The 16,225-nt window shown below is 44.3% G+C and overlaps 1 long non-coding RNA gene across 1 annotated transcript in view; it reads left to right on the forward strand.

Annotated features, from left to right (window-relative positions):
• The first annotated feature begins 3,603 nt into the window (after nt 1-3,603).
• The window catches only part of LOC118646732, a 92,132-nt gene continuing 79,510 nt past the window's right edge, over nt 3,604-16,225 (forward strand). Inside the window, exons 1-2 of the long non-coding RNA XR_004964184.1 lie at nt 3,604-5,601; nt 15,481-15,573. This is a non-coding gene — a long non-coding RNA (uncharacterized LOC118646732). The remainder of the gene's footprint in view (nt 5,602-15,480; nt 15,574-16,225) is intronic.

Here is a 16,225-nt window from a genome sequence, read left to right on the forward strand (position 1 = left end):
TGTCTTTTTTTAAAGCGGTGGAAAAAACACGAAGTATCTTATCATTTTTTCTTTCGTCTCAGTATGAGAATCTACTTGTCAATTTTTCGTTAATATTTTGAAGAATATAATGTCCATTAATTTCTCAAATAAAGTTATGATATTTCTGCTGAATAAGGCTCATTTAATTAATTTTTTTATTCCATAATTCTGATGATTAATAAATTTTTTTTAAACTCTAAAAATAAAGTAAATTTAATAAACCTTATTCAATAATATAATAATAGTCAAATATTTTAAAAGTAAATATTTGAATCCATGCTTCATGCATTTTGTCCTGTTGTAAAAAAAAAAAAAATGTATTACACAAGCAATCAGTTGACTTCTACATGCAATTTTTTAGAATATGCGAAATGGTTTTAACACTCAATCTATCCATTAGTATTATTTTTGCGAAATATTTTGCGGCATAATCGTTTGCTTTTTAACCGTTTCGTTTTGTAAGCGAAAACGATATACATGGAATATTTTCAGAAATAAAATGTGCGCGTTTTCGCTGTAGATGTAACTTACGCCACGATCGTTTTAATCGACCCATTTATAAAGATCATTTTACTTTCGCGCGTGTTCAGCTGCCCGCGTTCGCGAGCTTGAAATTCTTTTTTTTTTCCGCCAGCGTTTCGAGAGCGCGGCTGCGTGTAGCAAACGCCGGTCAATTTCCTCGATGTCGGCGCAGCCGACACCGAACTGCACTTCCCAGATCGGTCATCGCGCGAAGCGCCGCTCTATTTTTTTGTATTTTTATTTAGCCCGAGGCCCACGCGCGTGTGGGGTGAGGAGAGGGCGCGGATCCCGCCGGGAATCATCGAAAAATCACGCATCTCGCGACGCGGATGTGGGGACCTGGGCGACGAGCGTCATTGGCTCCCGATATTTCCGCAGCGTGACGCGAGCATTGGAAGGACACAATCCTCGCGCCTGATTAAACAGCACGCTAATTCGGCAAACTCATACATCCTGAAGCGAGCGCGTCGGCAAACTGACGTCGTACAAACAGGACACCCGTTGAATCCTACGAAAATATTGATTGGCGGTGGAGTTTCGCGGGATACACCTAGGATTCCTTTATACGTGTGACAAATATGTGCGCGGATCCGCTTATTTAAAAATTGATGACTTGCTAAAACGAATACAAAAAAAAAAAAAAAAAATAACAGCCTTGCGAAGATAGGAATATCCTCGTGATCTCGATGAACAACTGGTAAAAATTTGTTTAAAATCCTAGGGTGATGTAATGCAAAATTTAGATCACATATTTTATAAAAATTGCTTAAATTAATATGATATAATTAAAATAAAGCGCGGTTAATAAAGTGAAAATATGCTACAGTATAATTTTGAAAGTACGCAAGGTCGTCTCTTGCAAATTCATCGTGAAATAATTTTTTATCATTAAGTTATCTTATCTGAAAGTAAGATTAATTTCTAAATTTTCTTAAGTTTGATATACTGCATCTTAAGATCTACTAATCTAAATTTTAAAGATCGATTCAATATACAGCGTGCACACTTTTTTCTTATCTTCATACATATATCTGTGAATAAATATCGCGTTACCATGATTTTATTAGAAGAGAAAAAAAAACATGTTTTATTTAGTGATGAATTTATTCCCGAATAACAGTGAGAAAAATAATCTCTTTAGTTTTGAAGTAGGCGAATTCGAGAGTTCTGTAAACGGCAGGGCGAGTTGACGACGAGTATCGGACTTTTAATTAGCGTTGGCATTAAATGTCCCTCCACCCCCACGCGGCTTTAATACCGCAAACACGATACTTTTAGCAAATTTTCTTTTTAGGTGTTATATTCTATTTGTCTACGTTTATTCGTAACCGAATCAAGCACGGCCGTCAATCGTCTATGTGTCTCTCGACATTCCGATATTTCAGAATATTTTACTTTTTACGTGAATAAAGTTCTAATTCTCATTCTAGTTCTCGTTAATTAGATATAACCGATGATATCCGTAATTGTTTTATATAATATTTTTGAATTGTGTTACAATTTTTCACAGATTATTTCGTCTTTCAAATTATTTTACCAATCATAAATTACTTTTTATGAGAAAATAACAATAAAATAACAAAATTATTTCGTACAAAATTTTCACATAAAAATAGACAATAATAAGAAAAATAGTTCTTAGAAAAATATTTTTTAAAAATTGAGGCACTTTATAATTAACTCATTGCTATCCATTTTTAATTAATAAAATTATTTCAGTATAAAACTCGTTAAATAAGTTTATAATTGATCAGATAAGATCTGTAAGTAAATTTGATTGTAACTACTTATGTATATATGTGAAATGATTATACTCAGCAAATAAATCAGGAACTCTTTAAATTTTTTACGCTTTATTATATAAATATGTACACACATACATACACATACATACACACGCACATATATATGTTTGAAATATTACAAAAATTTTATGTGCGTGGAAACGCACATAACGAATAAAAATTTTGCAGTATTTATTTCGGAATCGAGATATGTGTGCAGTAAAAGAAAAACGTAAACAATACCCTTGAAACAGTAAAAAAAAAAGTATTGAAAGAGAGGAGAAGAAAGGAGGGCTTACCAAGCACGGATACAAGCGGAGATTATCAAATGAAGATATAATCGAAATCCATCGATAGGGCAATTAAATTATCGTGATAAAAATATTACGGTCGCGGTAGAATCGATTTAATCTTCGATGGCACCAGAACGGGTGGTGGTCCATGAGAATCAGCCCGCATGTTTCTGCGGCTTACGCGAGCCGAACTTTGATATTCCGACGTCCCAGGGGGAAAGTAGAGCCCGCTCGTTCTATCTTCAAAGTCCCCCTCATACGAATTTCCCATCCTCCTCCTTTCTCCAGCCGTTTGCTTCTCTCCCTTCGTCCCATGTCACGCGCTCGCATTCGTGTTGAGTAAGCCGCTTGGTCATCCATCGGCACTTTGGTGTGCGTTCGCACATAGAGCTCGTCGCTTCGCTTGCCACGTGTATACAGGCTTCCGTTCACGTACGTGAAAGAAATATCTCACGTGTGCGATCTGACGAGATATCACCTGCTAGTTGCGTATTCCTAAATCAGACCCTCCGATCGACCTTCGTATTCCTGAGTGACGAACAAGAGTACAGGTTGGGTAGGTGCGACATTGATAATGGAAAAAAAAAAAAATGTATAACGATTTTTTTTTCAAGATATATAAGGAACGAGGTATTCGGGATTGAATCAAGCCAACTCATTATATCCCATTAGGATTACGCATTTGCACGCTAATGTGAATAGGGGTGAAGCTGCGTCTAAGGATAGAATTGGTGAGGGAGAGTCCGATGTCCGATGTATGAGTTCGTATGGTTTTCTGGGTTGATGTATCTCCGGGTACGTAACCCAGTATAATACCGACGTGCGGCGGCGGTGGCGGCGTCGGTGGCGGTGGCGGCGGCGGCGGCGGCGGCGGTGGTAGTGGCGACGGCGTCGTCGTCGACGGGTTCTGCCTGCTACCACCGCCACCGCCGCCGCCGCCGCCGCCGCCGCCGCCGACCGACGATGGCCCAGGCCTGCGTCTCTCATTGATTACGCGAGAAAGAGGGAAAATTCCGGTCGTGCGTGCCTGGAAAGGTAGCGTAGGCGTGGCAACGCGTCGGCGTCTCGGCGCCTTATTCGTTGAAAACTTTGCGCAAAAGCACCGCCCCGGCCGCGCGAGCGCGGTGTTCTCGGCACGTGTGCGTGAAGCCCAGCTGGGCTTTCGGAGGACCCGGCACGCCGGTGTAACGTTGCGGCCGGCGTGTACGTGTGCGAGAGGAAAGAAGAACGGGGAGGATGCCAAGCGGTTTCCCCGCCGCCGCCGCCGCCACCTTCCCGCGAGCCCTCCGTTCCACTCGTCGACGGCGACGGCGCCATCATTCCCCGCCAATTTTTTTCAAATGCTAGCTCCCTCTGCTCGGTCGACGCCGGAACTGCCGTTCCTCTTTCTCTCTTCTGCCACCGTTCGTTCCTCTTTCCGATACGCTTTCTCTCCTCCACCGTTTTACTACCCCCTCACTGTCCCTCCTTCGCTGTCCCCCGCTGTCCTCCTCTACCCCTGTCTCTCTATGCCCTTCCATCGCGCTTGTTCGGTTTCGTTCGCGCTTGTCCCTTTTCCGTCCTCGTTCTGGCGATCCCTCTTTTGCTTCCTCTTGCTCTTCGTGCTCGAAGAACAGCCGTGTGGAAGGGCGCGCCGCGAAAAGGGACGGCAAGGACGAGAGCAATAAAGAGGAGGAGATTCTCGAGCGCGGCGATAAGCGTCGAGGGGTCTCCGTCTCTTCGTTTCTCCGTTGTGGGACGCGAGGGTCGATTTCCGGTGGTGGGAATTTTTCTCGACGTGGAGGCGACGAACACTAGCGCTCACCCTCGGCCCCCCTCTCCTCCCCCCTCTCGTCTCTATCTTCGTTCGCTTTTCCTTTTGCAGCGCTGCAATCGACGACTCTATTACTTCCGCGAAAGGGAGAGAAAATGCAGCAAACGGAGGAAGACCGGGAGAATGGCCGGGGGCTGTTTGACACACGGCGGAGAGGTTGGTGGTAGGGGAGAGTAGATGCAAGGCGATCGCGCAGCTGGTAACGCAGACAGAGCCTTCGTCCTTTTCTTCGTTAAGGGCAACTTGTGTTGCGCGTACCTGTTTAGCAATTCTCGAAATGCGACCGGTGCGATTTATACGAGAGACATCGCGTATAATACAATGGTACATCCCCGACTATACATGACGAGAAGCTACATTTATATCGCGTTACAAGCACACCGGCTGATATATGTTATTCCGATAGAATTTCAGCTGGTAACTAACTATTGTTTTCCGCATTCTCTCGAAATAATCTTTTTCTGTGATATTAGTTGCGTTGTATGGCTTATATCTATAGCCAGGTACATGAGAATGACATGGAGAACTCAGGTTGCATTTGGTAATTATTTAATACTTACGTACGTTGGCATAAATATTTTTATCGATATTTTCACGCATACACATCTAGATCTCTAGATACATTATTATTCAAAGACATTAAACAGTTACGAAAAAATTTGTTATTTTTTTTCTGATATAAAATTAATTAAGATTATCATAGAATAGACAAAGATGACGATTTGTTACTGCAGCTACAATACATATAAATATGTAAATTTCATTTAAGTATGTAAAAAAAAATTAAAATTTGTACATAGTCATAGCCATGAGATGTTTTACATTTGTTAAAATAATCCTGAGAATTACAGTGTGTGCCACCAAAAAGGTCGTTTTACATATAGTCAATGTTGGCGTCAAACGGTCCAACTAGTAGAGCGATCCTAAGACATTCATTGTGGGAAACCGGAACGACGAGCATCCACGGTGGCATTCCTTGACGGCGGCGGCCGATCGCGGCGCGCACGTGTCTCGAATCGCGGAGAACGCGTGCGCGTATTGACACGCGCTGATCGAACGCAGTGACGCGCGGGCCTCGTCACGAGGGCGAACCAATACCGGCGTGATCCAGGCCGGTATCTACCACGACCACGTGCGCGACCCCCGAAGTAGGCATTCACGTACGAAGGTAGGCCACGTTGCCGGGGGTTAATAAGTAGTTGTCGCTCCATCTCCGAGAGAGGCGAAACATCCCCGGACACCCCGGACACCGTCCGACCACCCATCCACCACCCTTGCGTCAGCGAGGGCGTTGAAAAATCAGTCTCCTTACAAAAAGGGCTCGTTGAAAGGCACCGCGTAAGGGTGGGATTCCACGCGGGAGACCGGGATGGCCGGACGGAACGTTGGAAGGGGGGGAGGACGAGTGGTGAGTTTGAAGGGGGATGGAAAAGTAGTAACGGCGTGTGCGGTGGTTGAGGGGGGTGGCGGGGAGGGGAGTGGGAAGGCGGGAAATCGGGCAACGTAAATACGGAGCACGTTGCTATGCGCCGTAAGCGTCCGCCCAGCCACCCTTTTTACAAAGGGTGCCCTGAAAGTACGGTACGTGTTACCGCCGGGTAAAAAGGAACGAATGAATAAATTAGCCTCCACCCATGTGCGACGACGTAGAGAGAAGGGTCGGGCGTATCGCGCGCGGCACGCCATTTTGGAGAACGAAGGTCCCCCACGGGGAAAGGACACACGGCAAGGATTCTTCTAGTCGCTCGATGCATTTTACATGGACCTCACGGCCTTCCAATTTCTTTTTTTTTTTTTTACCCTTTCTCATCCGTTCACCTTTTCGAATTCGCACCGTTCTTCGATCAGCTCGTTCGTGATCGTTCACGAGAAGAAAGTAGATCGTCACCCTAATTATGATAATGTCACGGATTCATGCCGCGACGTATTCATATTACGTTGAGCGTTTAGTACACATACGTGAATATAAAAATTATAGGAATATCGGGGAAAGGTTTTCATTTCAAATGATTAACTCAAATCGTATCATTTCTTTATTGCATTTGAATGTTATTAGGGAGTAGTAATTAACACGTTGCATTTACATAATGAGATAGTTTTTTCGCTGACAATGATTCTATAAGATAACCAAAATCTGTCGCATAATTTTATTCCAATCGTGAGCTCGGCGTTTGTAGTGGAAGGGCAATGATTCGATCGGTTCCATCATGAATTCGAAATGGTAAATAGCAATAATTAAATCGGAAGTCGAGCGAATTCCGCACGTTGCGCCGATGAATTCGACATAATCGCCGACAGATTAACCAATAGCGTCGCTAATCACTACCGGACGCGACAAGCTCGCGTTAGTTGTGTACTAGTAATAAATCGTGTGGCGCGTTTGACGGTCGAAATCGAAATCGAAACTCCCCGGGGAGAAAGACGGGCATTTGCTCGAAAGAAATAAACGCTCGTTTCTCGTGAAAGAGGTAGAAATTGCTCCGAGGTCTCCCTTTATCAAAGGCATCTCTGTAGCACGCGGTATGCGTCAAGCGTATATATATTTATTCATCGCGCGGATTAAACTCCGCATTATCTCGGAACATTCCTTAAATACTGTACATCTAATAACAAATTCAAACTTTATGAAATATTAATTTGCGCAGCGATTAAATTTCGTAAAACGAAACAACCTGTCCGCATCGACCGATATTACATAGATAAGCGTAAACATCGCGATGGTATTTTGATATCGTACCCCTGAATGCGTACGATGCATTCAGGTATAATAATTAATTCGGGCATGATAATTATCGTGGGATTCTCTCGAACAAAAGGACAGACTTAATCGATTGCAAAGTGGCAAAGCTAATCGTTGATGTCCTTTTCGGAATCAATAGCTGGAAAGCATAAAGTGGCGATCTACAGGACGATTGCAATCGGGAGCGGGGAGGAGAGTGGGAGAAAGAGAGCGTGTCGCGCAAGAGGAAAAAGGAATTCGTTTAATATCCAATTTCCGAGACGTCAATCCTTTAACAAATTACTGGTCATCTCTGCGAGAGGGCTACAAGCTCGGAGCACACATCTCATTTCCCGTCTTTTTCATCTGTCCGCGAAAGAACGGACGTGCACGCGTGCATACGTGCATGAATGCGTACGTGCGTACCGAGAGTTTGCAGTACCGTGCCTGAATTTACAATGTCCCTTTACCCACGGTACGGTGAGTGTCCGCCAGACACGAAGAGAGATTCATCCCGCCGTTCTAACGATTGCGAGTTCACGTTTTTGTTCAGCCATCTTCATCAGACACGCGCACGTCCTTCTTCCTTGCGCTTTGCTGTGAAGAAAAAGCGGAAGTGCGTTAGTTGAACAGCGCCGCGATAAAAACAAAAAGCATCCCTCTCTCCCTCCCTTCCGCCCCCGGTGACGTTCTCGCGAACCTCTGTCGAATACGTCTGCGAAATTGATCGCGAGCGATCGCCGCTGGCGATCGGCGAGGCTCCAAGTAGAAACGCCGATATCCTACGCGTAGGGATATATGTGCACGCGTGTACTTCCGACTCGCGGGAAATATCGCGCGCGCGTATTCTCGCCTCGCGCTACCGGAGGTAGCTTCATCTCGCCGGACGTCACCCTCGTTTTGCTTTCTCGCGAATGTCCGAACGCTGTGTTCGGCCGCACCCATCGTAGATCGGTGGAAAAGGGTCGCCGCGGCGCGGTCGGTCGGTCGGTCGGCCGGTCGCTCGCTCGCTCGCTCGCTCGCACGCGGTGGGGGAAGAGTTGCTCGGAGATAGTAAGCTCATTTATACCTGGGACGTGCTTGCGAGGTAAAACTGCTGAAAAATGATATCCGAGCCCGCGTCCCGCGGATTCTCCCGTCCGCCATGGCCATCGCACAGTCGGGACCGCGTCCCTCGCCCCCCCCCCCGTCCTCGTTCGCATCCGCCCTCCTAGCCCTCATCACTGCCCTCGCCGCCCGCGGTCTCATATCGCAGATAGGAAATTCTATCCTTCCGTTTTCGTTGCGCGCCCCCTCTCACCCCCTCCTCCTCCTCCCTCCCCCCCGCCTTTCCGTCCCGCGTCCGCCGACGTTTCTACCTTCGCCACCCCCCGCGGCACGGCCGGCGCGGCCCCGCGACGGCAACTATTAAAATCTGGGATTCCATTTAACGGTTCACGGCAAAAGACTGAATATTTTCATGGATAATTCGCGCGATGAAATGTTACGGCGCTGCGTTACATCGGCGAAATGTTTTAAAAGCGTCGGCGCTGCGCGGCGGTTGAACTACTTTACAATTCCGCGAGAGAAATGTTACGATTCGACAGCGTTATTTGCGATAGATTGGAACATTGTCAAAATATTTCCCTTCGTTTCGACGGCTGGATAATTATCCGCGGAAATTCGTTACCTCCACAGATAGAAATACATACCTTCCCTTTCTCACGAGTCGATTGAGCCACAATTGCGCGATAGTGATGAGCACACCGTGCTTCGTTTATCTTTTATTAGTATAGCGCGCACACGATGGCCCGCATCGCAGCCCATATTTAGCGTCGATGCAGTCGTCGATGATCTTCAATCCGTGAAAACATCACACGGGACGTAACAATTACATTTCAGAATATCTATTAATTTCCATGTTGTTTTACAATCGAAACGAGAGAAGGATAAATGGGAACGGCCGCCTTTTTTTCCCTGATACACATCGTGGATTCCATTTTCTTCGCTCGCGCAGTAGATTCTTAATCACCGAAGGCATTCTGTCGAGTTTACGGAGTGGAAACGCGGTGGCTAGAAAGTGACTCGCGGTCGTGGGATTCGGAGGAGGAAGAGAAGGAGGAGGACGAGGAAGGTGGGACATGCGAGATGGAGGAGCAGTCGGTCTCATGGCAAAAAGAGCTGGACGAAGGTTAGATTAATGGTTGAGAAATGCAAATTGTCCGGTAACCCCCGGAGGGAGGGAGGGGAGGCCTGGACCAGAGGGGGCATGTGCGGTGGCCTCTCTTGTGGGTGGATAACGGCGTCTCACCCGCTTACCAACCAGCAAAAACCCCTTAGAAATATATCGTAGGTCATTTCCCTTGCTAAACTCGAGGAGAAAAAATTGCCAGCGAACCCTGGAACCGACCGTGCCGCCGCGTCCACGAACTCACACCCTCGCGCCCGCCACCCACTAACTTCCCGCCGCCCTCTTTCCAGTCTCTCTCGTCCCATCTCACCTCATCCTGTTAACCAGCCTCGGTCCGACGTCCAGAAAGCGGACCGACCAACCGACTGCCGCCTCCCGGCGCCTTTTTCACGGCGCGGAACACGCGCCTCCGCGGAAGGAGAGACGCCGGGATATATATGCGGGACACGGAACAGAAAAATGGCCGCGAATTTGTTTTGGGTAGGCGAGGGACGAGTATTGCGCGCTAGCGAAAACGTAGCACGGTCGCGGGGGGGATGCGAGAACGCGTACGTGGAATTCCTATGCCGCGCGGAAAGGGTGGCCGTTTACAGACGGGGCCGGATAATCGGCGATAGTTTATTTTTCCTAGCGTAACCCTCCCCCTCCCCCCCATGTTCCCTTTCAATTCACTCGACCGATTTATCGGCTACGTTCAATTGATTATCCGAGGCTACGTTCCACCTTTCTTCGTCCATTCATCCATCTCTTGAGCCGCATGTCTTGTACTTGAATTATCAGTACGGCAAAGGAATGTTCGGAAATTCATCGGAAGTTGCACAATTTCCGTTTTGAGATTTTTTCAATTTCGATAATGATTCGTCTCCCTTAACAATAATACTTAAAAACTATTTCCACAAATCTATTAATTGGTCAAACTATTTTTTACTTTCTATTAATAACTGTTTTTTTATATTTAGAAGCATTTTTCAGTGAAAAATAATTTTTAATTATTAATTATGTTAATAATTATGAATTAACATAATCATGAATTAATTATGTTAATTCATATCCCTAAATTAATAAACAGGGTTTGCCTATTGTCGGTGTTCTTGAAAATAGAAAACGTACCTTGAAAAATTCAAAAAATTTTGATATCAAATTATTACAAAAGTTAGTTTTTAAAATTATAATTAAATTAGTTTAATTAATTAAAAACTATAAACTATATAATCATAGAGAGTTTAAAACTACAATTAAATTAGTATAATTAATTAAGGGAATTACGGTGGAATATGCTGCAGTATCCAAAACGCCACGCGTGTGGTTTTTATTCTTCCTAAGATCGAAATTATTATTTACGAAAAGCTTCAGCCGCAATAAGTTTCTTTTAAATAATAAAGAAAAATATTTGCGCAATTTTTCGTAGCGTATCAATGAAAAAAATACACGAGCCTTAAAGAGCACGGGCCGGTACACCGGGTGATAAAAAATCCCGTTACAGCGCGTCACATCGTGTCCGTTTCATCAAATCTTCCGACCGATAAAGAGCGATGCCTCGGCATCAACCTGTGGCGTCCTTCCACCAGGACGCCCGCGTACCAATATTGGCGCATCTCGGTCGTTCGGACGTAGTGTCAATCGCGTCACTCCATCCGTGCACATTGCGCGCGCGCGCGCGCCCATACGTGTACACGGGTATATATACATACATATTCGACCCGGTTCTTTTTGCCACATGCACACTCGTATAATCTTTGTTTTATTCGATTTATCGTTTTCGCGCGCGAGAGCCGCTTGATAGAAAACAACGTCCTTTTTGTGCGCGTCGAAATAACAGATCGGATCGTTTGAGAACCGCAAACATTTTTATTAGCTCCTTAATTTACATCGTAGAACCTGTCTGTCCAAGACACAGCCGCGCTCCTCATTTGCGAGGCGCATCACCCGGACGGCGGAAGTCGCTTGAAAAATAAATGAGAAGTTTTAATAAAGCACGGAACGCTAAAAAAAAAAAAACAAGGAAAAAAAAGGAAACGAAATGCGAAAAAATGTCAGCCGGGCGGCAGAAGTTGCGCAACATGTGAATATGCGAATGCGAAGGAAGTTACATTTCCGTTTCGTGCAACGAAGAGGCGTGGCGGCGGTGGCGGCGGCGGCCAGTATTTCGCAATTAACGCATTCCTTAATCCCCGGTAACTGCTGAATATTTCCGCATTTGCCCCTGGCCACACACCATCCTCGCCGCCGACGTTGTAGCGGCCGGTAACGGCTGGTACCGGCGATAATCGTGAACCACCCCTCGCTTATGCCACCGGTAACGGTCGCCAAGAGTTGCGCGCCGTTGCGAGGACACGGCTGTACCCGCGCGTAAATCTCCGAAGGCGTTTTTCGGGTGTTGGGGGGGAGGTGGGGGAGGGGGGAGGGAGAGGAGCGAAGTCGCGGGGGCGTCGTTGAAAATCCCGGGGAAACGAAACGAGCGGAGATACCTGAAAACCTCCTGGCGGACGGTCGCGAGACGTGAAGGAGGTGGTGCGCGCACACACACAGGGCGAGGAAGGAGAAAATGATGAAAAAAGGCGCCTGGGCGAGAAGCGGGGTACACTTATTTTCATTCCCGCCACCTCAGTCGGAAGAGGGTCCTGCGGGAGGACTACGCGCGGCCTCATTTGTTACCCTTAATGTCCTGCAGCCTCCTCCTGTCCTCCTGTCCCGCTGCCTCCGGGATCTTATGAGGGAGAGGGCATCCGGGAGTTACCGCCGCTGTGTGTGTGCGCGCGCGTATGCGTGCATACATGTGCGATATGGCCTTAGCGCGGTAGCCCTCTCCAGGAATATATTTCAGGAATTATGGGAAATTCTATCGAGCAATGTACCGTGATGATTTATCGCTGCCGGCATCCGCAAAAGTAATAATGGAGAACGTATCGCCCTCTCCTTTGGTGAACGGCTTGGTGCGCCGTCCCTACCGTAATCTCGTCGCTCCAATTTCGAGATCTTCTATTTTTCAACTTTTTTTTGCCCCCCCTCATCGCCTGCGGCGACAGTATGAAAATAATGTCAGCAAGAAAATAATTATTTCATATTAGTCTCTTTTGGGATCGAATTTTCCGAACCCCACTTTCTCTCTCTCTCTCTCTCTCTCTCTTCGAATGAGAACGTATACCTACCGTAATCCAATTGTCCGTATTACTAAGTAATGTGTAAAAGGCAATCTTATTTTTTTATGACTCACCTCCGTACGACTTCCGTCGTTGTTTTAGTTTAGTCGAATAATTAATGGGGTGAAATTTCAGAGCATTGACAAGTCAGTAAATCCTAAACGTGATACGTGACACGTGTACAGGGTAGCTTCGATTTCATAAACCGGCGGTATCTCGACGCGTGTCGCGTCGTCAAAGATTTTTTTTTTTTTTCGATCTCACTTTCTCTATCGCGACGGTTGATAATCCTCCCCCTCCCCCCTCTACCTCTCCCATCTCCCGTCTATGTAGTAGAGTGCCTATATATTCAAAAACCGCTGGAACGGGGAGCTCCTCGAGAGGAAGTTGCCTCGGAGTAATTAACGATTACCAATCAGCAGCGCCCACTTGGATTCTCTCGAGGACGGTAGTTAGGAGGGTCGGTACGGTTTCCACGGTGAACGCGAGAAGAGACGAGGGAGGAGGAGAGGAGACACGGAGACAGAGGAAGAGAAAGAGTGGACGACGTGTGGTCGTTTGCTAATATGAATGTCCTGTCAGTAGCAGCGGCTCCTTGCCAAGAACGTACCGCTTGCTAATATGGCCGGTTGAAGGGAATATTTACGAGGGTGAAAAAAATATCGCCGCGATACCCTTCCCCCCTACCCCCGGTCACCTTCCTCCGTCATCTCCGGTTTGATGAGGGATCCACCCGTTACCCGGGTATGAAGGCGCGAATTGGATTTTCTGGGAATCAATTAGGATGCTCCTCCACGCGTGCTTATTCTTCACGATCTGTATGTGTCAGTACGAAAAGCCGATGTAGATGCGAAAGAATTTTTCATCGCGGTGGTACAGCTTCCGTGTGGCTTTTACGCACACCACCGTACGTGTATCGATAGAGACCAGTGGCTCTCAGAGAGTGTGTTGGAAAATCTGTATATTCGTATAAAAACATATGCATTCTTTTATTAAAAAATTTATATACATCTATATATAATTTTTGTATATATATCATTTTAACACGAGTATCATTCGGTATATATAGTACATAACACGGATAACAACATTAACGTTTTATGTGCCACGAGTGGAAAATTGTTTGAGAACCGCCTACATATTTCAATCGATATTCTATATATAAATTTATCAAGGACGCGTGAGAAAAGAATATCGCACTGTTGATGAAAATGATCACATTTATCAAGAGCTATGTATATTTCTAAAGTTTTTGTGTTATACTATGATTAAAATAATGTATGCCATTATCGAGTTACATATACGTTTGTTTGACGTCCAAATACACGATCTAAGAGTGCTTTTGATTCTATAATAATTTTATAAAACAAACAAGCGGGCGTAATACAATTTTACATAATTTAAAGAATTTTCTATTGATCTTTAAAAATAACGTTAGGACTACATTTGGAAATGTAATATTTAATTCGGTGCCATTATATCATTGCTAGTGTATCACGATCGTTTGAATGTTTTTGGACAAATCGCAAGGGTAGATTTAATAACGGTATCATAATGAATATCATGGTATTGATCGTGTTTTGGCGTCGTCTTATTACGGGCAGCGTGATATTTTTTATGACTCTTTCTCCGTTTTCCAGTGACATAAATTACGGGCATTTCCTAGCCACGTAACGCGGACCCCTTCGATTTATCCATAAAAATAGCCGCATTGTCGAAACTCCGTTTCCCGAATGCCGTACTGGGCGTTCCTTTTTTTTTTTTTCATGTAAATTTTACTGCGCGGCGGAAGGAGGCCTAATTTTTTTCGCAAGGGCGGTTCCCGCCGCCATTTTGCGCGGTTGGAAGGGTCGCCAGGAGCCCCTGAATTTACTCTAATTACTTTCCTGGGATATTACGGCTCTGCAGAAATGTTATTGATAACAACTGCTTGTTGCCTCCGCGCTGTATGGGATTCTCTCGGTTGTAAATTGTTCTTACAATCGGTGATTATTTCTAATTTCCGACGAATATCGTCATTAGATCTTACGGCCTATTATTAGCGAACGTTATTATTACTCTCCCGTCCGACAGATAAGAGGGATCTTTATTGTTGTGGTTGTGACGCTCGTTCCAAGAAATAAAAATTTATCGTTTTACATAGGGGAGAATTTTCTCGCATAAATATAGTTTTTTTTATTGCAAGTCCCGGTTCGCATTATTACATCTGAATTTCATATATCATATATTTTTCTTACATTATTATTTTCTTATTTTATCCCGTTGATAATTGGAATGTCACAATATAATGCTTACAAACAGTTTGGAAAAGATGTGGATAAATTGTTCGTCGAAAAATTTGTGCAGTTGTCCGATAATAAAAAAATGATGCAATAACGTTGTTTTGCAAATAGATATTTTGCGTGTGACTGAATATGACGAGAATTGGCGATTAACAATTTTTCAAGAATTTTACAACTGTTCTCTGTACTACTGTCGTTAAATGATACTCTATTTGCATTTAACACTCTTAACAATAATTGCGACACAATGTGCTCACTTTCTAATTCAAGCGTAGCGTGTACGCGAATTTTAAAGAGTTGTTTAAATGTAAATGAGGTGTAAAAGGACGTCCATTTTCCTTGTTCAGTGTTTGCCTATGTTATTGCAAGTGCGACATTGATTAAAATCCTGACGTTTAAAATAAATTATTTGAACCGTAGAGGAATGCGATTGAATAAAGTTACTCTTATTCAACCCATTGTTATTACATTTGTCTGCGTTTGTCAATAATCAGTCAAAAAGGTAACGTTCGTGGAAGAATTACATTTTTATTCTCACATAATTTCTTCGAGATTTTTGCTCGTTAAAAAAGTTTACCTGTTTTCAATGCGCGCTTCATAAATTATTAATGGAATCGCGTGTCGGGCTGTTGTTGAGCTTCAAAGCACGCGAAAGCACTAAAAAAGATGTGCACTTTTATGTAACATTGATTTTGATGCTACTCACACATTTAAAAACATCTTTACATCTTTACAGATTTGACGTGCCTTTTTCGCCGGTATCTCTCGACAAAATGGCGAGCGTCGGGAGATCACGTGCCGTCGGATGGGAGTTGCGTCGATGAAGACGGTAAGTTTCTTTTTACTAATTTTGCTGAATTTTTACCATCGAACTATTTTTTTCGACGTGATACTAATCCTTTAGAAGATCGCGATTAAAATTAGTACAATATTAACTTTAAGACTTAAAGATACGTAAACAATTTTGTAGTACAAATCACTATTCTATAAGAAATGCTTGATATGCTATATAATGACAGTATAAAATATGAAATACTTTTTTTTAGTTTATAGAAAATGCAATATAAATAATGTCTATTTCACGCATTTAGCAACATGAAAAATACTATTTGCGCAAATTTCAGTGACCGACTTAATTGCTAACAATATCGCAATATCGATATCTCGAATCGTAGAATCATGAGAGTTGTGAGATATCATGGAAGAGACCTTTGTCTTCATTAAACTATCGATCGGCAAGTGCATTACTATCGGTGCACGAACATCGAACGAAGTCAATCCCTCACACTAACATCGATACTATTACCAGACAATACAGTTTGGTATCGGCGATATCGGAGTGTTTCGTTTTCATGTGCGTAGTGTGACTTATATGTAAGACGAGACAAAACAGTATCGACGCTCTACTTCGCACATTATTGCTCATTAATTCAAATTTTCAGCGTAACACTCTTATTTTCATGGAAAATCTTTGTAGATCT

This window comes from Monomorium pharaonis, chromosome 7 (genome assembly GCF_013373865.1).
Source record: "Monomorium pharaonis isolate MP-MQ-018 chromosome 7, ASM1337386v2, whole genome shotgun sequence".
Taxonomy (NCBI): Eukaryota; Metazoa; Arthropoda; class Insecta; order Hymenoptera; family Formicidae; genus Monomorium; species Monomorium pharaonis.